Source organism: Mus musculus, chromosome Y (assembly GCF_000001635.26).
Source record: "Mus musculus strain C57BL/6J chromosome Y, GRCm38.p6 C57BL/6J".
Lineage (NCBI taxonomy): Eukaryota > Metazoa > Chordata > Mammalia > Rodentia > Muridae > Mus > Mus musculus.
The window spans coordinates 25,727,020-25,753,940 of record NC_000087.7 but is presented as its reverse complement, the minus strand read 5'-3'; the positions used below and the strand labels follow the sequence as shown (position 1 = coordinate 25,753,940).

Genomic DNA, 26,921 nt, shown 5'->3' with positions numbered 1-26,921 from the left:
GAGGAGCTAAGCACAGAAGGGTGCGGTTTGGAAGGTGTTCTCCTCTTAGATGAGCTGTAAGTGATAGTCTGCCCTGATCAGGGTTGTTGGACAGTTAATCGAGGTGTGACAGGGTGGGGAATCTCAGGCCCAGGAGCCCACTATGTGAGGAAAAGCCTCCTGATCGCCATTTTCTGTGGAATCTGAGGGTGAATGGAAGGTGGAGGACCATATTCATGGAAGAGGATCGAACAGGTCAGGGCCATAGAGAATTGGGAACCCTTGGAAGAGAAAAGCTTGGGGCCTGGGGATAGGATCAGAGAACCAGCTGCAGGACTGTGGGTCAGGGAACAGGGAGCCATTGGTGAGATGCCTTGGCGATTGTCCTGTGTGATATTCAGGATCCCTTAGAAACACACTGAGGATTCCTCCCTCCTCATTGTCTTCTCTATGGTGTGTTCCTTTAGTATAGACTGTATGAACATTGCAGACAGTAGAATGGCATAGGAAGATGAATGAAAAGAAGAAGAGGAGATAATTGTAAGAGATTCATAAGTCATTGGGGATGGATTCTGACCACAGATCTTTCTGTCTCAGTCTCCCATGTATTGGGATTAAAGACTTGCACCACCAAGTTCAGCTTTTTCTCTCAGTTTAGTTTCTGTAGGATGGGATCTATCTTTGTAGTTTCAGCTGGCCCGGCTTGGCCTGGCCTTGAACTTACAATCTTCAGATGTTTGAAATCCTCGGCTTCCCCAAATCCCTAATTTCTCCAATATAAGGTCTTTCTGTGTGGGTGGTGGTGGTAGTTCATGTTTTTTTGTAGACTTAGTGGTGGATCTTTTTGATATGAATATACAGTTACCATGTTCTTTATCTTTCTGGATAGAACTGTGAGTTTACGTTAGACTGAGATAAACTGGTAAACAGAATTGCTGATGTTTTGTTTAAAAATATTCTGTGAGAGATAGGACCAAAATTCAGATACCTCAAAGGTTAAAGGATGTTGCTCATCGTTTTTTGGGAGGAGGGGAGGACTCATATGTTGAAGGTTGGCCAGTTTTTGTCTCTTTTTAAACTGAGAAATGGCAGACTAATAATTTAGGTTCTAAAGGAGGTTTTTAAAGAAGTGAGTTAAAGAAGTTTTTAAAACAAGTTGTGAGGGAGAGGGACATGATAAATGGGATACACGGAGGAAATGGTACGGGTAAGTGTATATATATATGCATCACCATATTGAATATGTACACAGAACTCTCTGATAAAGGCAATTGATTAAAAATATACATGTTAAGTAAAAAAAGAAATGATCTTTCATTGAGCTAAAATAATTATTTGATTTTTTGTTATTTTTAATTATTTAAATGATAATTTTTAATCAGGTAACTAAGTTCTTTTTTTTTCCTTTTTATTTTTATTGTTTTTTTTTTTTAAACTAAGAAGACTACTGAGTTCTTATGAGAAGAATGGCTCTTAAGAAATTGAGGGTGATACCAAAGGAAGGTTACTTATTACTTTTGGACTTTGATGATGAGGACGATGACATAAAAGTTTCAGAGGAGGCTCTTTCGGAAGGTATCGCATTTCCAGTATTAATTGTGTCCTGCAGTTCATTAGACTTTACCTAGTCACCTGAAATGGAAGAAGTCTTTGTTAAGAGTTTACATATACTTCATTTCTAATTTTACCTATATCTCTCTATTCCTATATACAAGGTTTTGCAGCACATAAACCTACTCTTGGAACTATATCAGCATATGTTGAGAGAGAAGAACTTTCTTGATTTCACCTCAAGAAAAGACATGAACATTGTTCGTATAATATGTTTGCCAAACATGAATTTATTTCATAAAACTTGCAAATAAATTATTTCCTTTCTTTTTCTATTATAACTTTTCCTTATTTACATTTCAAATATTATCCCCGTTTCTAGTTTCCACTCCAAAAAATCTCCTGTCCTCTCCCCTCTCCCCCATCTCCCCAACACATCATCTACCAATTCCTAACCCAGGTATTCCCCCATACTGGGGCATAGGATCTTTACAGGAACAAGTGTCTCTCCTCCCATTGATGCCTGACTAGTCCATCCTCTGCTACATAAGAAGCTGGAATCATATATCCCATTATTTGTTTTCATTGATTGGTGGTTTAATCCCATGGAATTGTGGGGTACTTGTTAGTTCATGTTGTTTTTTCTTCTAGGGGCCTGCAAACTCCTTAAGCTCCTTAGGTATTTTCTCCAGCTCCATAATTGGGGACCCTGTGCTAAGTCCAAAGGATGTCTGTGAACATCCACTTTTTTATTTGTCAGGCATTAGCAGATCCTCTCAGGAGACAACTATATCATTCTCCTGCACCCAATCCCTTGTTGGCATCTTCAGTAGATTTGGTGGTTGTATATGGGATGGATCCCTAAGTGAGGCAGTCTCTGTATTCTTTTATTCTCAGCTCCAATCTTTGTCTCTGTAACTCCCTCCATGATTATTTGGTTCCCCATTCTAAGAAGGAACGGCATATCCACACTTTGGTCTTCCTTCTTCAGTTTCATGGGTTTTGCACATTTTACCTTGGTTATTCTGAGCTTCAGGGATAATATCCACTCATCAATGTGTGAATATCATGTGTGTTTTTTGTGATTGGGTTAACTCTCTTAGGAAGATATCATCCAGATCCATCCATTTGTATAAAAATTTCATGAATTCATTGTTTTTAATAGCTGTGTAGTAATTCATTAAGTAAATGTGCCATATTTTCTATATACATTCCTCTAAAGAGAGTCATCTGGGTTCATTTCAGCTTCTTGTTATTATACAAAAGGCTGCTATGGACAAAGTGAAGCATGTTTCCTTATTACAAGTTTGAACTTCTGGGTATAACCTTATCAGTTTTATGAGGTCCCATTTGTCCATTTTTAATCTTATAGCACAAGACATTGGTAGTATTTTTTTTCAAGAATATCCCCCCTTTGCCCATGTATTCCAGGCTATTCCCCACTTTCTCCTCTATAAGTTTCAGTGTCTCTGGTTTTATGTGCAGTCCCTTGATCGACTTAGACTTGAGCATTGCACAGGGGATGAGAATAGATCAATTTACATTCTCCTACATGCTAACTGCCAATTGAACCAACACCATTTGTTGAAAATGCTGTCTCCTTTCCACTAGATGGTTTTAGCTCCTTTGTCAAAGATCAAGTGACTAAAGGTTTATTTCTCTGACTTCAGTTCTATTTCATTTATCTACCTGTCTACCACTATACCTGTACCATGTAGTGTTTATCACAATTGCTTTGTAGTGCACTTTGAGGTCAGGCATGGTGATTCCACAAGAGGTTCTTTTATTGTTGGGAATAGTTTTTCCTATACCAGGTTTTTGTTTTTTGTTGTTGTTGTTGTTGGTTTTTTGTTGTTGTTGTTGTTGTTGCTTGTTTGTTTTTTTCAAATTCCAGGAGAATTTGTAAATTGCCCTTTCTAACTCAGTAAAGAATTGAGTTGGAATTTTGATGGGGATTATATTGAATCTATAAACTACTTTTGGCAGAACAGCCATTTTTACTATATTAATCCTTCCAATCCATGAGCATGGGAGTTCTTTCCATGTTCTGAGATCTTGTTTCATTTCTTTCTTCAGAGACATGAAGTTTTTATCATATATATCTTTCACTTTCTAATTTAGAGTCACACCAAGCTATTTTATATTATTTGTGAGTATTGTGAAGGGTGAGTTTTCCCAAATTTCTTTCTCATCCTCTTTTTCCTTTGAGTAGAGAAAGGCCACTGATATGTTTGAGTTAATTTTATATTCACCTACTGCACTGAAGTCATATATATGGTTACGATTTCTCTGGTGCATTTTTGGGTCACTGATACATGCTATCATATATTCTGGAAATAGTGATATTTTGACTTCTTCCTTTCCAATTTCTATTCATTTGTTTTCCTTTTGTTGTCTAATTGCTCTGGTTAGGACTTCAACTACTATATTCAATAGGTATGAAGAAAGTGGGCAGCCTTGTCTAGTCCCTGATTTTAATGAGATTGTTTCATTTAGTTTAATGTTTCCTACTCGTTTGCTGTCTATTGTATTTTTTTTTTATGTTTAGATATGGGCCTTGAATTCCTGACCTTTCCTGGACTTTTATTATGAATGGGTGTTGTGTTTTGTCAAATGCTTTCTCAGCATCTAATGAGGTGATCATGTTGTTTTCATCTTTGAGTTTGTTTCTATAGTGGATTAAGTTGACAAATTTCCATATATTAAACCATCCCTGCATTACAGGGATGAAGTCTACTTGACCATGATGGATGATCGTTTTGATGTATTCTTTTATTTGGTTTGCAGTGATTTTATTGAGTATTTTTGCTTCGAAATTCATAAGGGAAAATGGTCTGAAGTTTCCTTTCTTCATTGTGTTTTTGTATGGTTTGAATATAATTGTAATCTGGCTTCATAGAACAAATTCAATAGTGTTCCTTCTCTTTTGATTTTGCATATTAGTTTGAAGAATTTTGGTCTTAGGTCTCCATGTGTAAGACCCCGAAGATGGACCTCCTCTCAAGTCCAGTAAAGTCCCGGGATGAGCTGGCCAGCACCCCAATGACTTGAGAGAAATCGATACCTGATGCAAACTGCAAGAGTTTTTATTATCAGCTAGCTAAGGACAAATTCCTTCCACTGTGCAGGGCAGGGGCGTATGACTCTGAGATGTGACAGAAGAAGGTTTTTATTAGCTAGCTGAGGAATTGGGATGAGTTGGGAGGAGAGTTTGGAGGAGTTGGGAAGAGATGGGAGGAGTGTTCTTCTCTGCCCAGATGTCCTTGTCAAAACTCCAATTTTGAATCTCTAGCTGTAAGGCTCAGAAACCAAAAGGATTTTTGGTGGCTGTAGAGAACATAGAGTCTCTTTCTGGCTGTATTTTTATAAATCAGGGAAAACAATCTTGGAGAATGTCCAGGTGCTTTACCTTCCAGGGAGAAACGCTCTATGTTGTGGTCTCACATTTCCCACTCCTTCTAGTACATAGTTCTGATCTTATAAGTTAGAAAATTAAACCTCTGGCCCAGCTGCCAAACAAAGCCAACATGAGGTCACAGCTTTAGGATATGTAAGATTGAGAACCTCAGAAGCCCATTGAATGAGACAAAAGAGCCTCTTGCCATTGGGAGGAGGGAGGGAGGGAGGTTCCTGTGCAGTGCCCACTGTGTGTGAGCAGTGCCAGGCCAGTGGGCCATGGCAGGCTGGATGCCAGAACTGGGCACATACTGGAGGTGTGGCAGCAGGGCTTGTGAGAATCATCAGGGAAAGTCCTTTTGATCTGAGTTCAAGTTTGACAGAATGGTGGCACCAGACCAGGACAGGTACTCCTGTTTGAAATTTATGGGGCACCAAGATGGTTTCTGGTTCGTATGCTTTTTGTTTTTTTGTTTTTGTTTAAGTTTTTTATTGTGTTTCAACATTTCCAAGGCATCTTTTCTGACCAGTTGTAGGTCCTTCAAGTGAGCTAGTGGGAGTTCTGAAAAAGAAACATGAGGGTCAAACATTCCACCTGCTTCTGTTAAAGGGGGGGGGGTCCCCAGTTGAGGAGTTCGAATGGTGTAAGTTTAAATTTCCCTGTGGTGTTCCATACTCAGAACAAGGTGAAGGGAAAAAGAGCTGCATAATCTTTTCTGCAGGTCTCTAAAACCAATTTAGTCAAGGTTTCTTTTAATGCTCTATTCATGTGTGTTTTTGAGCTTTACTAAAGTTTCTTTTATGAGTGTGGATGACATTGCATTTGGCGTATAAATGTTCAGAATTGGGAATTCATTTTGGCAAATTTTAACATTGATGAATATGAAGTGTCCCTCCTCTTTTATTTTTTTGATAACTTTGGGTTGAAAGTCGAATTTATTTGATATTAGAATGGCTACTCCAACTTGTTTCTTTGTAACATTTCCTTGGATAATTGTTTTCCAGCCTTTTACTCTAAGGTAATATCTGTATTTGTCCCTGAGATTTGTTTCTAGTATGCTTGGTCTTGCTTAAACATCCTGTCTGTTATTCTATGTTTTTTTATTGGTGAATTGTGTCCGCTGATATTATGAGATATTAAGGAAAAGTAGTTGTTGCTTCCTGTTATTTTTGTTGTTAGAGTTGGAATGTGATTCATGTAGCTTTCTTCTTTTAGGTTTGCTTCAAGATCAATTTCTTGGTTTTTCTAGAGTGTAATTTCCCTCCTTATATTGGAGTTTTCCCATTATTACCCACTTGATGGGCTGGATTTGTTCGAGCATATTGTGTAGATATCGTTTTTTTTTTCACAGAATACCTTGTTTTCTCAATCTATTGTAAAATTTTTTGATGCATCTAGTAGCCTTGTCTGGCATTTCTTTTCCCTTAGGGTCTGTATGACATCTGCCCTGGATATTATGGCTTTCATAATCTCTGGGGATAAGTTAGGTATAGTTTTGATAGGATTTCCTTTATAAGTCACTTGACCATTTTCCCTTAGTGCTTTTAATATTCTTCTTTTTCTTTTCTTTTTTTTTTATTATGCATTTGGAGTTTTGATTTCTATATGATGGAAGAAATTTCTCTTGTGGTCCAAACTATTTGGAGTTTTGTAGGCTACTTGTATATTCATAGGCAACTCTTTCTTTAGGTTAGGGAAGTTTTCTTCTATAATTTTGTTGAATATATTCACTGTCCCTAAATTTGAAAAACTTACTTGTCATTGATACCTATTATCCTTAAGTTTTGTCATCTCCTTGTGTCCTGGATTTTCTCGGTGTAAATATTTCCTTTCTAAAATCTCTTCCAAAAATTTACATGGAGAGTTTTTCCAGATAAATTCAAATCGATAGTACTTTATTAACTATTACTTATATAGAATCCTTTCAAATGTTTCTGTTTTCTATTGTTAATACAGTATAGAGCCCAGCATTTGATAAAAATGAGAATATATCGCCTCAAGCAGAAGCAGATGAAGATATGGGGTAACATTTTCAATATTTTTTGCCAGCTCAATAGATTACTTCATAAGTAGTGTTTGTATTACCTTCACTGGAGAAGTAGATTCAGGAAGATAGCAATACAAATCAGACACTGCTATATGTTGAGTTCAAGCCCAGCTTGAGGTCCTTCAGACCTTGTGATAACAAACACATAGCAACTAGTATAATATGACCACCTGCCTGAGATCTTCCAAGATATACACACAAAGAAAAGGAGAAAAATCATGAAAATAAGAGGGGGACCATCTGGCAAGAACAAGGGTCTCAGCAAGAGTGGGAGAGTAATGAATAAACTACTGTGGGTGTAAATGTATGAATTGGTAAAAGTAAAGGATACAAGATCACTTTGATACTCCACCATGTAATATATACATATACATATATATATATATACATACATACATATATATATCTACACATACATATACATATGTATATATATGTATATATATATATATGACATTTGTTCTTAACCAAACATTATATATTTATTATAAATAATTAAAAGAAAGTTCTTTTTAAAGTTTTGTGTGGGTAAGAAAAATGCCTACCAGTCCACTATATTTCTTGCATTAATTTTTTTATTTTCCTTTCTTCACAGAGATGAAGTAGACAGTATGTTGGATAAATCTGAAGGTATGTGTTTTTGGAGGTATTTGCCTGTTTTTTAAAGAGGTCAGAAGAGGGCATCAGATTTCTAGACTGTATAGCAAAAGGGGATAATTTTGGGTTCACAGTAATTGTAGTTTCCTTTAAAACACATATGAGATAACTTCTCAGCAAACATTTAGAATGCAAGATTAGCTGAAGATGTAGCTCAGTGGTAAATCACCATTTAAAAGTGATGAGTTTCATCTTCAGTGGCAAAAATAAACAAACAAAAACAAACAAAGAAACAAAACAAAACAATAACAATAAAAACCCCAAAGAAACCAACAAATGCACCAAATTAACAAAAATCCTACCAAACAAGCAAAACACAGTTATAAGTCTTGCAAATGAAATGTTAGGTTGTCCAGTTTGCCAAATTAACTGCAAATTGTAAAATGAGCAAGAAACCCAGTTTGCTCTTGTAAGGAAACAAGCAAAACCAGCAATAAGCATTTTAGGAGCCTAAACTTAGGCATGATTAGAGAATAAAAAAAAATATACAGTGGCTACCACAAGAGAACAAACCTCTCAGAGGGGCTAGAGAGATGGCTGTTTTGGTAATGTGCTTTATTTGAAAGTATATAAATTAAGGAGGGGGTCTTAAATCGGCTTTAAAAATGCAGGCTGCAACCCAGTGAAAAGTAGTTGGAGACAGCTTGCTGGCTAGCCAGGCTAGTGGCATTGGTGAGCTGCAGATTCAGAGAGAACCTGTCTCATGTTTTAAATTTGGGCAGTCAGAGGTGGTTCATGCCATAATCCCAGCAGTTGGTAACCAGGGTGAGGTCCAGGACTACAACCCTGCCTTGAAAAAAAAAAAAAGGAAGTTGGAATGTGATTGAGAATGCAGCAAATGTCTATTTGTCGCCCTCTTATGCATACTTATACTGGAATGTATATACATCAGTTTTTTACAATACTCTTTATCTGATTTACACAATCCATTAAAATGATGGTTTTTGTCTTTTTGTTTTTTCTCTATGAGCAAATTGTCAATATTAAGAAAGTGTTATAATTTTGTAATCTCCGCTGTATAGTACAAAGAAACATCTTTCAAGAAAAATGATCAGCACACCTTAAAAGACACAAAGGACAGGGATGGAAAGATGGCTTAGAAATTAAGAGCACTTGTTGTTCTTGGACAGAACCAAGTTTTAGTTCCTAGGACCCACACAATGGCTCAAAACCATTTTTAATTCTATATCCATGGGTTTTGGAATTCTCTTCTAGTTTCTATGTGCACCACACATGCATGTTTATAAACACAAACATGCAAAAACAAATTACTTAAATAAATAAAACAATTGAAAATTACAAACAACAGCACCTTCATCTGAAACAAAGTAGGAGAGTCTTGTTTGGGGTCCGTTTTATTTTAGCTTTCAAGTTAGTATTGTAAACTTGGAAAATGGAAAGCCTCTGGGTAGTAGTGGCAGCTAAAATACTACCTCCTTTTTGCTCTTCAATGACAGACGACTGATTGAGCCTTTCTCACCCTTAGTACACATGTGCAAACACTGCCAATCAGCAAGGGCCTTGGCTGAGATTGTTTTCCCGCTATCCAAACCCTGTTACCCAGTATGCTTTGTGGTAGTCATCAAGCCGAGTTCTTGTGGAAGCATGGTAGGGAGAAGTCTCAGTAGAGGTAGTCAATTGTCTGTTGAAAGATGATTAATACTGTTTGAGCTGGGGGCCTGTGTGGGGAAGAAGGTGGAGGGGTGGAGGTGTTACTTTAGGAGTAAGGAGAGGAGGTGACCCTCACTGGACTCAGGAAGGTACTGCTTCCAGGCTCACAATCAACTTTTCCCACTTAGTTCTCTGCTGAGAAAAACAGAGAACTTCGCTAAGGGCAGGGGTTTGAACAGAATTATCTTCTAACAGAAAGCAGGAAGGCCAGGGAATTGGAGACCCTGGAAGTCTTCTTGGGGCTTGGGGAGGTGAGGAGTGAGTAAATTGGAAGTCAGTTAGTGGAGCCAACAGACTAAAACCTTCTTTTAGCTGCTGCTGCCTGCCAGGAATTCATTAAAAACGAACTGAAAACCAGTCTTCATTTACCTCTACCTGTTGTTAAAATGGCAGATTCCCGAAATTTCTATGTATAGGCTCCAATTGCCTCAAAATACAGAGGCTCCTCTCAGCCTCAGAAGTGCTGGGACTTCAGACATAATTCAGGCCAGGTTGTTGTTATTTATTTGTTGTTTTGGTTTAGGACAGTAAGCTCTAACTCTATATCTCAGGATTGTCTGAAACCTCACCTGCAGCTTTGACTGGCCTTGAAACTGAAGTCCCCAGCCTTACAAATGTACCTGGGCCTGAGGAAATATGTGTTCTTTATTTTTTATATTTAAATTTTTGTTTGTTTGTTTGTTTGTTTTTTATTCATTTTTTCCTTGTTGAAGATTGAAACCAGAGCTTCTTGCTGTAGCAGTAAAATATTTGTCCAGCCAGAAAAACTTTATATTTTAGATCTGCTTTAGATTTGTATTATGATGAAAAAAATTGAGGAGCTTGGTTATGATAAAAGCAACCATGATTTCATTTGGAGATTGAGATGCAAACACATTTACTCTAATTTATCAAAACGCTAGCAACAATGGGACCAAAATTTAGATCATCCTGTGATTGCATATAAACCCACTTGAAGTCACAGTTAAAGCCATCATATTAGGTGTGTGTGTGTGTGTGTGTGTGTGTGTGTGTTTATTTACATTTCAAATATTAGTCATTTCCTGGTTTCACCCCAGAAATTCCCTTTACCATTCCACCCTCCCTCTGCTTCTATGAGCATGTTCCCCCACCCACCAACACCCATGTCCCTGCTCTGGTATTTGCCTACACTGGGACACCAAACTTCACATGACCAAGGACCTCTCCTCTCACTGATGTTTGACAAGGACATCCTCTGCTATGTATTTAGCTGGAGCCATGGTCCCCCTCTTTGTTTGCTGGCTTCGTCCCTGAGTGCTCTGGGGGGAGGGGGGCGGTCTGCTTGGTTCATATTATTGTTCTTCCTGTAAGATTACAAACCCCTTCAGCTCCTTCAGTCCTTCCTCTAACTCCTCCACTGTGGACCCCATAATCAGTCTGATTGTTGGCTGTGAGCATGAGCCTCTGTTTTTGCCAACCTCTGGCAGAGCCCCTAAGGGCACAGCCTTATTAGGCTCCTTTCAGCAATCATTTGTTGGTATCCACAATAGTGACAGGGTCTGGTGTTTATATACGGGATGGATCCACAGGTGGGGCAGATTCTGAATGGTCGTTCCTTCAGTCTCTGGCCTGCACTTTGTCTCCATATTTCCTCCCAGTAGTATTTTGTTCCCCATTCTGAGAAGGACGGAAACATGCACACTTTTTTTCTTCCTTCTTAAGGTTTATGTGGTCTGTGAATTACATTTTGGGTATTCTGAACTTTTAGGATAATATCCACTTATCAGTGAGTGCATACCATATTTTTTCCTTTGGGATTGTGTTACCTCATACAGGATGATATACTTTAGACCTATCCGTTTGCGTGTGAACTTCCTGAAGTCATTTTTTCTTTATGGTCACTATACATTTTTATCACTATTTCTCTATAATACAGCTTGAGGTCAGGGATGATTCCCCCTGAAGTTCTTTTATTGTTGTGAATAGTTTTACAATATCCTGGATTTTCGTTATTCTAAATGATTTTGCATATTGCTCTTTCTATCTTTATAAAGAATTAAGTTTGAATATTGATGGAGAGGGCATGGAATCAGAGCTTACTTATGGCAAGATAGACATTTTTACTAAATTATTTGGGACACCAATCTATGGCCATGGGAGATCTTTCCATCTTCTGAGAATTTCAATTCTATCTTCAGAGACATGAAGTTCTTGTCCTACAGAACTTTGACTTGCTTTTTTCGTGTCACACCAAGTTATTAAAATATGAGACTATTGTGAAGAGTGTTGCTTCCATAACTTCCTTTTCAGCCTGTTTATCCTTTGAGTAGAGGAAGGCTACTGATCTATTTGAGTTAATTGTATATCCAATCACTTTGCTAAAGTTGTTTCTCAGGCTTAAGGGTTCTTTAGAGGATTTTTTTGGGGTCACTAAATATACTATCTTATTACCTATTAATAGTGATATTTTCATTTGTTCTTTTCCAATTTTTAACTTTTTGACCTCTTTTTGTTGTCTATTTAATCTGGCTAGAACTTATAGTACTATAGTGAATAGGTAGGGAGAGAGTGGGAAGCCTTGTCATATATTAGTGGGATTGCATCGAGTTTCTCTCCATTTATTTTGATGTTGGATCCTGGTTTGCTACTATGTTTAGTTATGGGCCTTGCTTTCTGAATCTATCCAAGACTTCATCATGAAGGTGTGTTGATTTTTTTTAAATGATTCCTCAGCGTCTAATGAGATAATACTGTGTTTTTTTCCTTGAGATTCTTTACATATTGGATTACATTGATGGATTCCCATATATTGAACCATTCCTGTATCCCTGGGATGAAGCCGCTTGATCATGAAGGATGATCATTTTGATGTGTTCTTGGATTGTGTTTAACAGGATGTTATTGAGTATTTTTGCATCAATATTTATAAGTTAAATTGGTCTGAAGTATCCTGTCTTCATTGGGTTTTTGTATGGTTTGGGTATAAGAGTAAATGTGGCTTCATAGAACAAATTAAGTAGTGTTCATTTTCTTTTGTTTTTGCATAATAGATTGAAGATTGTTGGTATTGGTGTTTCATTGAAAGCCTGATAGAAATCTGTACTAAACCCATCAGATACGGGGCTTTTTTTTTTTTTTTTGAGGGGGGAGCTCTTAATGACTGCTTCTATTTCTTTGGGGATTATGGGAGAGTTTACAGGGTTTATCTCAACCTGATTGAAATTTAGTACCTGACATCTGTCTAGATAATTGTCCAATTCATCCAGATTTTCCACTTTTGCTAAGTTACAGGCTTATATAGTAGGATCTGATGATTTTTTTGGATTTACTAAGTATCTGTTGTTATGTCTCCCTTTTCATTACTGGTTTTGTTAATGTTGATATTTTCCCTGTGCCCTGTAATTAGTCTGGCTTATGTTTTATCTATCTTGTTGACTTTCTCAAAGGTCCAGCTCCTAGTTTGTTTGATTTTATGTTATAGTTCCTTTGTTTCCACTTGTTTGATTTCAGCCCTGAGTGTGATTAGTTCCTGCCTTCAACTCCTCTTGGGTGAATTTCCTTCCTGTTATTCAAGGGGTTTTAGGTGTGCTGTCAACCTACTACTGTATCTTCTCTCCAGTTTCTATTTAGAGGCATTCAGAGCTATGAGATTCCCTTTAACACTGCTTTAGTTGTGTTCCACAACTTTCGGTATGTAGTAACTTCATTTTTTTTTTAAACTCTAAAAAGTCTTACATTTATTTTTTTTTTTTTATTTCTTCCCTACCTGATTTATCACTGACTGGATTTTTGTTCACCTTCTACGTGTACATGGGTTTTCAATTATTTATATTATTATTTCAGATCAGCCTTAGTCCTTGGTGATTAGATAGGATGTATGAGATTATTTGGATATTTTTATATCTGTTGAGGCATGTTTTGTGACTGATTATATTGTTAATTTTGGAGAAGGCGTCATGAGGTGCTGAGCAGAATGGACAATTTTTGTTCTAAAATAAAATGTTCTATAGATATCAACTAATGTATTTGTTTCATAACTTCTGTTAGTTTAACTGTGTCTTTTTTTAATTTTTCTTTCCAGGATCTTTCCATTGATGAGGAGGGTTGTTGAAGTCTTCTGCTATTATTGTGTGTGGTGCAATGTGCATTTTGAGCTGTACTAAAGTTTCTTATATGAATATGGATGCCATTGCATTTGGACTATAAATGTTTAGAATTGAAAATTCATCTTGGTAAATTTTAACTTTGATGAATATGAAGTGCCACTCCTTGTCTTTTTTGATAACATTGGGTTGAAAGTCAAATTTATTTGATATTAGAATGGCTACTCCAAATTTGTTTCTTTGGAACATTTGCTTAGAAAATTGTTTTCCAGCCTTTTACTGTGAGGAAATGTCTGTCTTTGTCCCTGAGGTTTGTTTCTGGTATGCTGGGTCTTGCTTACACATCCAGTCTGTTTGTCTATTTCTTTCTAATTGGTGAATAGAATATGGTGATATTAAGAGATACTAAGACAAAGTCTTTGTTTCTTCCTGTTATTTTTGTTGGAATTTTGTTCATGTAGCTATCTTCTTTTAGGTTTACTTCAAGATTAATATCTTGCTTTTGCTAGCATGTGATTTCCCTCCTTATATTGGAGTTTTCCCTTTATTATCCCTTGAAGGGTTTGGTTTGTTCAAAGATATTGTGTAAATATTGTTTTTTCACGGAATACCTTGTTTTCTCAATCTATGGTAAAATAGTTTTACTGCATATTATAGCTTTGGCTCTTATTTCTGCTCTCTTAGTGTCTGTATGATATCTACCGTGTATCTTATGGCTTTCATAGTCTCTGGGGAGAAGTTAGGTGTAATTCTGATAGGAATTCCTGTATATGTTACTTGACCATTTTACCTTACTGCTTGTAATATTCTTTCTTTCTTTTGTTCATTTGGTGCTTTGATTAATATATGATAGCAGGGATTTTTGTTTTTGTTGTTGTTTTTCTGGTCCAAACTATTTGGAGTTCTGCATGCTTCTTGTATGTTCATGGACATCTCTTTCATTAGGTTAGGAAAGGTTTCTTTTATAGTTTTGTTGAAGATATTCACTGGCCCTATAATTTGGAAATCTTACTTCTCATCTATACCTGTTATCCTTATGTTTTTTCTTCTCCTTGTGTCCTAGATTTCCTGGATGTACTTAATTTTAATTAATTTTTAAAATCTGTTTCAAAAACTCAAAATGGGCAGTTTTTCCAAAGAAATTCAAATTGATAGTACTTTATTAACTATTACTAATATTGCATACTTTCAAATGTTTACATTTTCTATTGTCAATACAGTAAATAATCCAGCAATTGGTAAAGATGAAAATATATCGCCTCAAGTAAAAGGAGATGAAGACATGGGGTAATATTTTCAATTCTTTTTCTTTTTTTCTCTTTTTTTTTCTTTCTTTTTTTTTTTTGCCAGTTCAATAGAGTACTTCAAAAGTAGTGTTTGTGTTACCTTCACTGGAAAACTAGATTCAGGAAGATCAGCATTTCAATGTCAGATGCTGATATATGTTAAGTTCAAGCCCAGCTTGGGATCCTTTAGACTTTGTGATCACAAACACATAGGAACTCATACAATAGGACCACCTGCATGTGATCTTTGACACACTCAAAGAAAAGGAGAAACATCATAAAAATAAGTAGGGGACTATCTGGGGGAAAAAAGGGTCTTGGCAATTGTGGGAGAGTTATGAATAAACTCCTTGTGGGGTGTAAACGTATGAATTGTTAAAAGTAAATAATTCAAGTTCAAGTTGGTAGTCCACCATATATTTTATATGCATATGACATTTGTTCCAAACCAAACATTATATATTTATTATAAAAAATTAAAGAAGGTTCTGTGTAAAGTTTTGTGTGTGGTAAAAAAAAATGGCCTACCAGTCTACTATATTTCTTGCTTTAATTTTTTATTGTTCTGTCTTCACAGACATGAAGTAGGCAGTATGTTGGATAAATCTGGAGGTATGTGTTTTAGAAATATTTCCCTGTTTCTTGAAGAGGCCAAACGAGGGAAACAGATCTCTATAGAACCTATAGCATAGGGGGATAATTGTAGGCTTCACAGAAATTATAGTTTTCGTTAAAAAATACACACAGATAACTTCTCATCCAACATTCAAAACTAAAGATTAACTAAAGATGTAGCTCAGTGGTAAAGCACCATTAAAAGTTATAAATTTCATCTTCAGTGGTGAAAACAAAAACAAAAACAGAAAACCAGCAAAAAAAAAACAAACCCAGCAAATTAAAAAAAAAAAAAAAAAAAAGCACCAAAGAAACAAAACACAGCAATAAGACTAGTAAATGAAATGTCAGTTCGTCCAGTGTGCCAAATTAGCTGCAAATTGTAAAGTGAGCAAGAAAACCAATTTGCTGTTGTAAGGAAACAAGCAAAACCACCACTAAGCATTTTAGGAGCCTAAACTTAGCCATGATTAGAGAAATAGAAAAAGAAACCAAACAAACAAAAAACAAACAAACAAAAAATTGCAGTGTCTATAGCAACAGAACAAACCTTGAAGAGTGGCTAGAGAGATGGCTGTTTTAGTAAAATGTTTTTCTTGAAAATAAAAGTGGGGGCCTAGAATCCACTTCTAAAATGCAGGCTGCCAACCAGTGCTGAGTAGGTGGAGACAGCTTGCTGGCTAGCCGAGGTAGTGGCATTGGTTAGCTGCATATTCAGAGAGAACCTATCTCAAGTTTTAAGTTGGGTCAGTCAGTGGTGGCACATGCCTTAATCCCAGACGTTGGAAGGCAGAGGCAGGGAGATTTTTGATTTTGATGCCACCCTGGTATACAGGGTGAGTTCCTGGTTAACCAGAGCTATACAGATAAACCCTGACTTGAAAAAAAAAACTGAAAATGAAAAAGAAATTTGGAATATAATTGAGAATAAAACAGATGTCTATATCTGGCCTCCTTATGCACCCATATACTGAAATGTATACACTCCATTTTTATCCTGAAACTATTTATGATTTACACAATCCATTAAAATTATGGTTTTTTTGTTGCTGTTTTGTTTGTTTGTTTGTTTGTTTTTCTGTTTCTGGAAATAGACAACATTAACAAAGTCATTTTTTATACTCTCCATTATATAGTAAAATTAAACATCTATCGTGAGAAATGGTCCAGCACACCTTAAAACACACACAGGATAGGAATGGAAAGATGGCTTAGAAATTAAGAACACTTGTTGCTTTTGTACAGAACCAAGGTTTAGTTCCTGGAACCCACATAATTCTCAAAATCATTTTTAATTCTAGATCCAGGGATTTTGGCATCCTATTCTAGTTTCTAGGGGAACTAGTCATACATGTTATATAAATACAAACATGCAAAAACACTTTAGTTTAAAAAAAAAAACCAAAAAAAAAAAGAAACAAAAAAACAAAACAAACAAACAAACAAAAAAAACAATTTAGAGTTACACAGAACAGTCCCTTCATCTGAAACAAAGTAGGAGAGTCGTCTTTGGAGTTCATTTTATTTTAACTTTCAAGTTAGTATTGCAAACTTAGAAAATGGAAAGCCTCTGGGTAGTAGTGGAAGTTAAAATACTACCCGCTTTTTGAAGCTTTAATCACAGATGACTGAAAGAGCCTCTCTTACCCTTAGTACTCATGTGCAAACACAGCCAATCAGCAATGGGCTTGGCTGAGATTATTTTCCTGCTGTTCAAACCCTGTTACCCAGTATGGTGGCTACAAAGAGTTCTTGAGGAAGCAAAATTCTTGAGGAATCATGGTAGGATGAAGTCTCAGTGGAGGTAGTCAATTGTCTGTTGGTTAATCCTGGTTCAGCTAGGGGTCTGGGTGGGGATGAAGGTGGAGTTTTGGAGGTGTTTCTTCAGGAGTAATGAGATTAGGTGACCCTCACTGGACTCAGGAAGTTGCTACTTCAAGGTTCACAATCGACCTTTCCCACTTAGGCCTCTGCTGAGAAAAACTGAGAACTTCACTGTAAGTGCAAGAGTTTGAACAGACTAGCTCCTAGCAGAAATCAGGAAGGCCAAGGAAATGGAGACCCTGAAAGTATTCTTGGGGACTGGGGATGTGAGGTGTGAGTAAACTGGACTTCACTTAGTGGATGAAACAGACAAAACCCTCTTCTGTGCAACTGCTTCCCACCAGGAATTTATTAAAAAGAAACTGAAGACCAGTCTACATTTTAACGTGTTGTGAAAATGCCACATTGCCGAAATTTCTATATATAGGTTCCAAACTGCCTCAAATACTAGAGGCTTCTCTCAGCCTCAGAAGTGCTGGGAATTCAGACATAATTCAGACCAGGCTGTCTTTATTTATTTGTTGTTTTGGTTTAGGAAAGTAACCTCTAGCTCTATATCTCAGGATTGTCTGAAACCTCAATTGCAGCCTGGACTGGCCTTGTACCTGAAGTCCTCAGCCTCAGAAATGTAATGGGGCCCGAGGAATCATGCCTTCTTTATTTTTTATATCTAAATTTTGGGGGTTTTTATTTTTCATTCCTGAAGATTGAAACCAGAGCTTCTTGCTGTAGCAGTAAAATATTTGTCCAGCCAGGAAGAATTTTATATTTAAGATTTGTCTTAGATTTGTATTGTGATGAAAAAGGTTGAGGAGCTTGGTTGTGATAAGAGCAACTATGATTTTATTTGGAGATTGAGATGCAGACACATTTACTCTAATTTATCAAAAAACTAGCAGGAATGGGAAAAATTTAGATCATCCTGTGATTAGATGTAAACCCACCTGAAGACACAGTTAAAGCCATCTGTGTGTGTGTGTGTGTGTGTGTGTGTGTGTGAGTGTGTATTTATTTACATTTCAAATATCAGCCATTTCCTGGTTTAATCCCAGGAAATCCCTATTCCATTTGACACTTGCTTTGTTTCTATGAGCCTGTTCACTCACCCACATACTCCACCTCCCTACCCTGGCATTTGCCTACACTGGGGCATGGAGCTTTCACAGGACCAAGGACCTCTCCTCCCACTGATGTCTGACAATACCATCCTCTGCTCTATATGCCGCTAGAGTCATGGGTGCCCCTCTTTGTTTGGTGGCTTAGTCCCTGAGTGCTCTGGTCTGTCTGCTCGGTTCATATTGTTGTTCTTCCTGTAAGGTTGCAAACCCCTTCAGCTCCTTCAGTTCTTCCTCTAACTGCTCCCCTGGGGACCCCATGATCAGTCTGATTGTTGGCTGTGAGCATCAGCCTCTGTTCTTGCCAAGCCCTGGCAGAGCCTCTCAGGAGACAGTCATATTATGCTCCTATCAGCAAGCACTTGTTGGTATCCACAATAGTGACTGTGCCTGGTTTCTGTATATGGGATGGATCCAAAGGTTGGACAGAATCTGGATGGTCATTCCTTAAGTCTCTGCCCTGATCTCCACATTTCCTATCAGGAATATTATGTTCCCCATTCTAAGAAGGACTGAAACACCTACACTTTTGTCTTCCTTCTTCTTCAGCTTCATGTGGTCTGTGAATTACATTTTGGGTATTCTGAGCTTTTAGGATAATATCCACTTATCAGTGAGTGCATACCATGTTTTTTTTTTCCTTTGAGATCACACAGGATGATATATTTTAGATCTCTCCATTTCATGAAGGCATTGTCTCTGTACCATTACCATACATTTTTTTAATCACTATTTCTGCATAATACAGCTTAAGGTCAGGGATGATTCCCCCTGAAGTTCTTTTATTGTTGAGAATAGTTTTGGGATATTCTGGAGTTTTGATATTCCGAATGGTTTTGCATATTGCTCTTTCTGTCTCTACGAAGAATTGAGTTTAAATTTTGATGGAGAGTGCATGGAATCTGCAGATTGCTTTTGGGAAGACAGCCATTTTTACTAACTTAATCTATGACCATGGGAGACCTTTCCATCTTCTGAGATTTTTCAGTTTCTTTCTTCAGAGACTTGAAGTTCTTGTCATAGAAATCTTTCACCTGCTTGGTTTGAGTCACATCAAGGAACTATAATTTGTGACTTTTGAAAGGTGTTGTTTCCATAATTGCCTTTCATCCTGTTTATCTTTTGAGTAGAAGAAAGGTACTGTTTTGTTTGAGTTAATTGTATATCTAGCCACTTTGCTGAAGTTGTTTTTCAGGTTTATGGGTTCTCTGATGGAATTTTTGTGGTCACTTAAGTATACTATTTTATTATCTGCTAATAGTGATATTTTGATTTATTCCTTTCCAATTTTTATTCCTTTGACCAATTTTTGTTTTCTAGTTGCTCTGTCTAGAACTTGTAGTACTATAGTGAATTGGTAGGGAAAGAGTAAGAAGCCTTGTCTAGTCCTGTCTTGTCTTATTTTAGTGGGATTGCATCAAGTTTCTTTCCATTTAATTTAATGTTGGCTTCTGGTTTGCTTCTATATTTAGGTATGTGCTTAAAATTCTTAATCTATCCAAGACTATTATCATGAAGGTTTGTTGATTTTTTTTCAAATAATTTCTCTTCATCTAGTGAGAACTGTGTGTGAATTTGCTTCAATATATGTGTGCATGTTTGGATGTGTGTGTCTGTGTGTGTGTGACAGATACATATATATGTATCTGATGAATCCGATAGTTTCATAACTTCTCATTAGTTTCACAGTGTCTCTTTTTCATTTCTTTTTTTTCCAGGACCTCTGCGTTGCTCAGAGTGGGGTGTTGAAGTTTCTCACTATTATTATATGGGGTACAATATGTACTTTGAGTTCTAGTAAAATTTCTTTATGAATTTGGTTGCCCTTGTATTTGGAGCATAGATATTCAGAATTGTGAGTTCATCTTTGATGAATTATCCTTTGATAAGCATGAAGTAACATTACTTACCTTAAAAAACAAAAAAAAAGTACTTTGTGAACCTCCTCTTTTCACAGTAGGCCCTCTTGACTACTGAGGCTTTTTTGTAACAGCTTTGAAGGAATTTTAAAAGGAAAAAAAATAGATGTAAACAATTTCACAGTTCCATGTACTCATAGCTAAGTGATATGTATACAAAATTCTGTACATGAAACATATTTTCATTGATCCAGTGCTAATTTTATATTAAGTCAGTTTCTTTTCTAGGAGTCTTCTGTGCTTCCTTCTTTATATGGCACAGTGCAAAACTGAATTCTTTAATGTAACCCTTATAACTTATTTTTAAATTTTATGTTATGGTTATTGTTTTTTTTTTCTTTCACGTGTGTATGTGCACAACTAGTGTGTCTTGTACCTGAGGAAGCCAGATGAAGGCCTTGAATCCCCTGAAACTGAAGTTATAGGTAGTGAGCCACCTTGTGGGTTTTGGTACTCCAATCTCAGAAAGCTGGAAGGGAACCAGTGCTCTTAACTGCTGAATCATCTCTCCAATCCCTTCATTGGTTTTTTTTTTCTTTTTATGAAATGAATTATGTAACTGTAAGTGGAAGACAACTTACTAAACAATGAGAGAATGATACTCAGATTCTAAAGTATCTGTTTTAAATTATATGTAACTGAATGCTAAGTGAGCTTTCTCAGAAGACAGTAACTTGTCTTTGAGATATGGTGTCATTATGTAGTTCAGGCTGGCCTGCATTTTCCTATTTAACCTATGCAGTCTTTACACTGGAAATCTCCTGCTTAAGCTTCCAATACTAGGATCATACACACAAAAAAAAACATCTTTACATGGCTTACTAAACAATGCTCCTAATACCTATTTTTGGACTTATTTATGTGTATTAGTGTTTTGCTTACAGTTATATATGTGCACCACATGTGTACCTGTTGTTCAGATATCAGTTGATTATTTCAGATACCTGGAACTGGAGTCAGATAGTTGTGAGCCACCATATGAGTGCTAGACACCAAACCTATGTCCTTTGCAAAGAACAGGAAGTACTCTTAACTGCTGAGCCATATCTCTACCCCCATGAAACAATATTATATTTTAAAAAATAATATTTTGCTTCTTTCAAGTTACCCATTTTACCAAATTATTTTTTTTCAACTGAAGGATTTGCTCTATTTAGAGGAGGCAGAATAATCATTTAATAATCTGATTTTGTCTAGTACTATGTATGGTGAGAATATTAAACATGTACACCGAAATATAGCTTCATCCTAGTTACTGAAAGCTAACTGTGCATGCTAGAAAGGTACTAAACATTTTCTGAAGCATTACAATTTTCATTAACTGCAGCAGTTACTGATCAAAAGTTCCTACCATAATTTTCTTCAAGTGTTTTTTTAAAGGATATGTTCTGAAATATAATTACCAATTCACTTTAGAAATAATTTTATTTTGATTAAAAAAAAACTTGGAGATCATTGTTTTAAACATAGATTTTAACATTTTTATCTATTTTTATTTATATAGGTATTTTGCCTATAAGTATGTCTGTGAGTCATATACATATGTACCTGGTGCATGCAGAATTTAGAACAGGGCATCACATCCCCTGGAACTGGAGTTGGAGATATTTGTGCACATTATGTAGGTGCTAGGAATCAAACGCAGGTTTGATTCTGACAGGGTCTCATTTGTAGCTCTGTCTGTCCTGGAACTCAGTATGTTGACCAGGTTAACCTGGAACACACAAATATCTCTCTGCCTTTTCCTCCAGAATACTAGGATTAACATGGGAACCAATATGACCGGTTGCCCTCTTATTTTAATTGAATATTTTAAACAATGGGTCTAACAGTTCCACAGTCAAGTTTGTTCTTTCAGTTGCATCATCTTTTTTAGATTTGGAAAAGAATTAGCCTTTATTAAAAGTGTTTCCTTATGAAGAATTAAGTATACTTTTGATCCTTTGTTTTGTGCATTTGTTCTTTTGAAAACTGTTCTTGAAGCTCAAAATTATTTTCCTTACAGAAATTAAAATTCAGATAAGATTAGATATTTCTTATCCAAAATACATGGACTGTTTTTTTCTATGTTGTGGAACATTTCTGTAGACTTTACAGGTTGAACATCCTTCATCTGAACATACCAAACCCTAAGTATTCTAAAGTATGAAGCATGTTTGTGATATCTATCATTTAATTTTAAGTTTCCATAGCATTATTGAATGAAATTTATCTATATCTATTTTTACTTGAATACATGGAATCATCTAATTTTTCTTCAAAATGACTCTTTATTTTTAATATAGATGACATTTATAAGACGCTTCACATAAAGAGAAAATGGATGGAAACTTATGTCAAAGAATCTTTCAAAGGCAGCAACCAGAAATTAGAAAGATTTTGCAAAACGAACGAACGAGAGAGGTAGAGTTGTTATATTTGTAGGGTCAAATGTGTATCATTTTAAAAATTATATGTGGCTGAAGTTTAAAAAAAATATATCATGTCTGATTCTTTAGTAAAAATGTGTGGCTTTGATTTTGTCTAAACAGTTAACCCTATAACATCATGCCTTCAAGCAAACTAAATCTAATTCATAGAAATCTATGAAAATTTTATTTTCTGCTTTAAGTCAATGTTAATGAGATTTAAATTTTAATTTACATTCATTGTGGAAATACAGAAGTCTTGCACATAGTCTTAGGAATGTAATTTATGGATTATTATGTTTAACAATATTCAAAAGGAACAACTACAATTACATATGCAGACAATTTGTATATTTTAGTTGACATGTTTTGCACTGTCTTTACTAAGGCAATGTATGAAAAATAAATTAGAACTTATATTTGGTAGAAAATAATGAAAAAAAAAACACATTGAAATATAATTAAATTTTGTACATGTATATATATATATATATATATATATATATATATATATATATACATATATATATATGTGTGTGTGTGTGTGTGTGTGTGTGTTACGTGTGTGTTGTGTGTGTTTATATTTCTTTAATTTTGAAAAGCTAAAACGTAAATGAAAACCTCTCTGATAATATGTTAGCGGAAAAATCTATAATGATTTCCCATTAGATATTTTATACTGCTATTTTTCTTTTTATAGTATGAAATGTTCAATTGAATTTGTTCTGAGTGTTCATTTTCATATTGGTATGAAATGTGCCTGCTTTTGTTACTGTGCTTTACAGGAAGAACATCAACAACAAATTTTGTGAGCAGTATATAACTACATTTCAGAAGTCTGATATGGATGTACAGAAATTCAATGAAGAAAAAGAAAAATCAGTGGTTGGTACCATAAAAAAAAACTTAATATTTAACCTAGTATTACTAAGTAGGAATGGAACAACTAGCCTTGAGTTGAGCATATGAAACTAAATTAAGTTCCATTATCTATCTATCCTTGCTTCTGTTCTAGTCTTACTGAGATATAAACTATTGATTGCATACTATATCAATGAAAACGACTAGGCATTTTATGGTATACCAGATCATAAATTTTCAAGAGGCAGACATTTGCAGAAAGATCAAGAGATGATTACCAGTGACTACAAAAAAAAAAAACCAAAAAACAAAAAAACAAAAAAACAAAAAAACCACAATATATCAGAGTTCAAAGAAGAGAGAAAGCTTATTTATTGGTTTCACCTGGACTCTGTTGTTTATATTAAAAAACCAACTCAATTTGGTAAATCAGTTCTTACAGTCCTAAATTTAGTAAAGATTTAGTAACAACAGAGGATGGAAACAAACAATCTCAACAGCCCTGGAAGAATTTTCCTGTGGAAGAATATCAGCAAACAATTTTAGATCACGTCTCCATTACTCTACCTGTAGAGTCATCACCTGGTTTCTAAGTAAGATCTGAGACAACGATAATCATATTAACTATTTTATTTTATTTACTGGTTAATAGTTTGGAAAGTATTCAATTTGAAAGGAACAGCAAATTCATTCTTGCCTCAGAAGGCATTGAGGAACCTGCCATTATGAGTCAGTTCTGGAAAGAGATAGGAACTAAAGATAAATAATAAATACTCCAATTGAAGACAGTTTTTAAACATTGGACTCTGGATGACATTTCAAGGGAAAGTGATCATCCCTGTAAATAAGGAGTCTAAAGACAGAACAGCAGGGTACTTCAAAATTTGTAATTCTGCATATGGCAGCTGGTGAGAGGGAGCCAGTAAAGGAAGAGAACCACTGGTAGAAAGAAAACTACCATGAGTGAAGGAAAGTTTTAAAGAAGAAAAGATCCCTAAATGTGTCATATGCTGCATGTGGGCCCAATAAGATTGATTTACAGGGCTGGAAGATGGTTTAATTGGTAATCTTTCTCCCGTGTAGGCATGGAGACCCCAGCTTATATTCCCTGCATTGGGATGAATGCCCACAGCACCACCAACAACAACAAAATAAACAACAACAAACTAGCAACACTAAAAACAAACCACCACCACAACAACAAAAAAAAGTTGGTGTGGTTGTGAGCATTTTAAAACAACCAATCTCAGATTTAGTTCAGAGAAAAGAAGATCTCCAGATCTTTGTAGCCACCAGGTGTAGCATAAATGATGAGCTCTAGGTTTAGTGAGATTCTGTCTCTGAAACAGTACTGTGAAATCAAAGATGACACCCAATATTAACCCTTTGTCTCCAAATGTATGCAGGTGCACTTTTTTTAAAGATAAGCATTGCAAATTAGAGGTAATTTTACTTAATTATGATGATTTGAGTTCAAATGTGAGGTAAAAAATTGATCACAGTGAATAAAGGGCAAAACAGGATTGTAGTAGCCCAAGGTGAAAAGGTGTAAAGGGCTTGTCTTAATTTTTTTTAAATGCAAATTATCAAGGTTGTGCGCAACCCTAAAGAATACAATGAGAACTTTATGTTACTACTTCTATATGTTGCTTGAGATTGGAATCTAGAGAAAACCAATCTAAGCTTCCAAGACTAGGATTTTACCGAGTTCATGTATACATGGTGCATGCCTATAAACATAAGAACTTGGGAGGCTAAGGCCAGTCTGTGCATTATGAAAAACTCTTTCACATTAAAAAAAATTCCTACCCCACAATTGGTAGCATAATGTTATTTCATATTATTGTAAATATATATATATATATTTAGTAAATAGTTGTTAAAATTTTAAATCAGTTGGAAAACTATTCCTTTTAACTTTCATATAGAATTATTTTTGCTTACATAAATGTTTTAGTATTAGATATACATTTAGTGTTTTATTGTTAGACTGCCATGCATGTTGCATGGCAGTAACAACAAAAATAAACAGAATTGTTATACTAATGTTTTCCTTTTACATTTGTAGAATAGTTGTCAAAAAGAACAACAAGCATTGAAACTGTCCAAATGTAGTCAGAACCAGACCCTGGAAGCAGTTAAAGAAATGCATGAGAAGTCCATGGAGGTATGTTGCACATGGTCCATAAAATGACCTTAGGAATCTAAATATGTTTTAATAATCATAAAGTTTTAACTACTTATTATTTTGAATTATTTCTTACTGAAATGACTGCTATTATCCATAAAATCCTAATGGCTTTGTATGAATTATTAAAGATATAAAATGATAAAATGGGAATTTGACCTCAGATGTACCTCATACTTTAATAACACTATAATTATCCTGCTTTATTAAACATAACCCTAACACTAACCCTAATCCTAATCCTGACCTTAACCTTTACCCTATACATCATCTGCACAGAATCTTTCATATTTGTATCCTTGGGAATTTATTTAATAAGAGGTACTTTTCTGTTTTAGGTTTTGATGAACTTGGGGACCAAGAACTAAGATATGCTTTTTGGTGTAGATGGTGAACTGAGAAAAAAAAATGTCTATGTTTGAAAGAGCCATCATGGAGAATAATCTGAAGTACTCTTCTACTTTCCCATCTTCAGAAAAATGAAGCATGAAAAATTTTCACTTGCTGGTATATATATAAAACAAATAAAAAAATCTCTAACTTTTTTGTTTCCTATGAAACAGAGTTTTAAAGTTTCTTTAATCCTTGTTATTCTGATGATTCTGAGAAGGAAGTTAATCCCAGTGATGTGATTACAAAGTTAACTAGCAGTTATACCTTTAGAGTTAAAATAGAACTTCTTTATTTTTAAATATCTTTAATCATTTTCTTGTTTAAGTGTAAGTGCATCTTTATATTAACTTCCAAAGGAAATCTAAATGAATATGTGAATGGTATATAGTCCCGTGGACTGAAATTCCACACACTAATATAGTTGAATTATTTAAAATTTATTCTTATACTTTTTTTAAAGTCGAGATTTTATTCTTCTCCTAGTTCCCCCTCTTACTGTTCCACACCCCATATCTCCTGCCTATATGCCCCCATGCTCCCAGGGCCCCAAGCCCACAATCCCCATCTCCAAGAGTATGTCCCCACCATCCTGTCCCCTCTCCACCAGACCTCCCTGCTCCCTGGGGCCTGAAGTCCCTTGAGGATTAGATGGACCTCATCTGACTGAGTCCAGACCTGGCAGTCCTTTTCTGTATATGTGTTGGTGGCTTTATATCATCTGGTGTATGAAGCCTGGTTGCTGGCTCAGTGTCTGAGACATCCTGGGAGGTCCAGGTTATTTGAGATTGTTGGTCCTCCTACCGGGTAGACCTCTTCCTCAGCTTCTTCCAGCTTTTCCCCAATTCATCCACAGGGGTTCCCAGCTTCTGTCTATTTGTTGCATATAAATTTGAGCATCTGACTCTTTCACCTGCTGGTTTGGTCTTTCAGAGAGCAGTCACGATAA

At 35.7% G+C, this 26,921-nt stretch overlaps 1 pseudogene across 1 annotated transcript; it reads left to right on the top strand.

Annotated features, from left to right (window-relative positions):
* On the top strand, positions 1 to 26,006 carry Gm20858 (predicted gene, 20858; annotated as a pseudogene). Its single transcript, NR_038298.1, has 9 exons — positions 1 to 56; positions 1,420 to 1,554; positions 6,884 to 6,950; positions 7,570 to 7,604; positions 15,230 to 15,264; positions 22,411 to 22,528; positions 23,319 to 23,418; positions 25,463 to 25,561; positions 25,922 to 26,006. The product of NR_038298.1 is annotated as a predicted gene, 20858 (transcript).
* Positions 26,007 to 26,921: the final 915 nt, after the last annotated feature.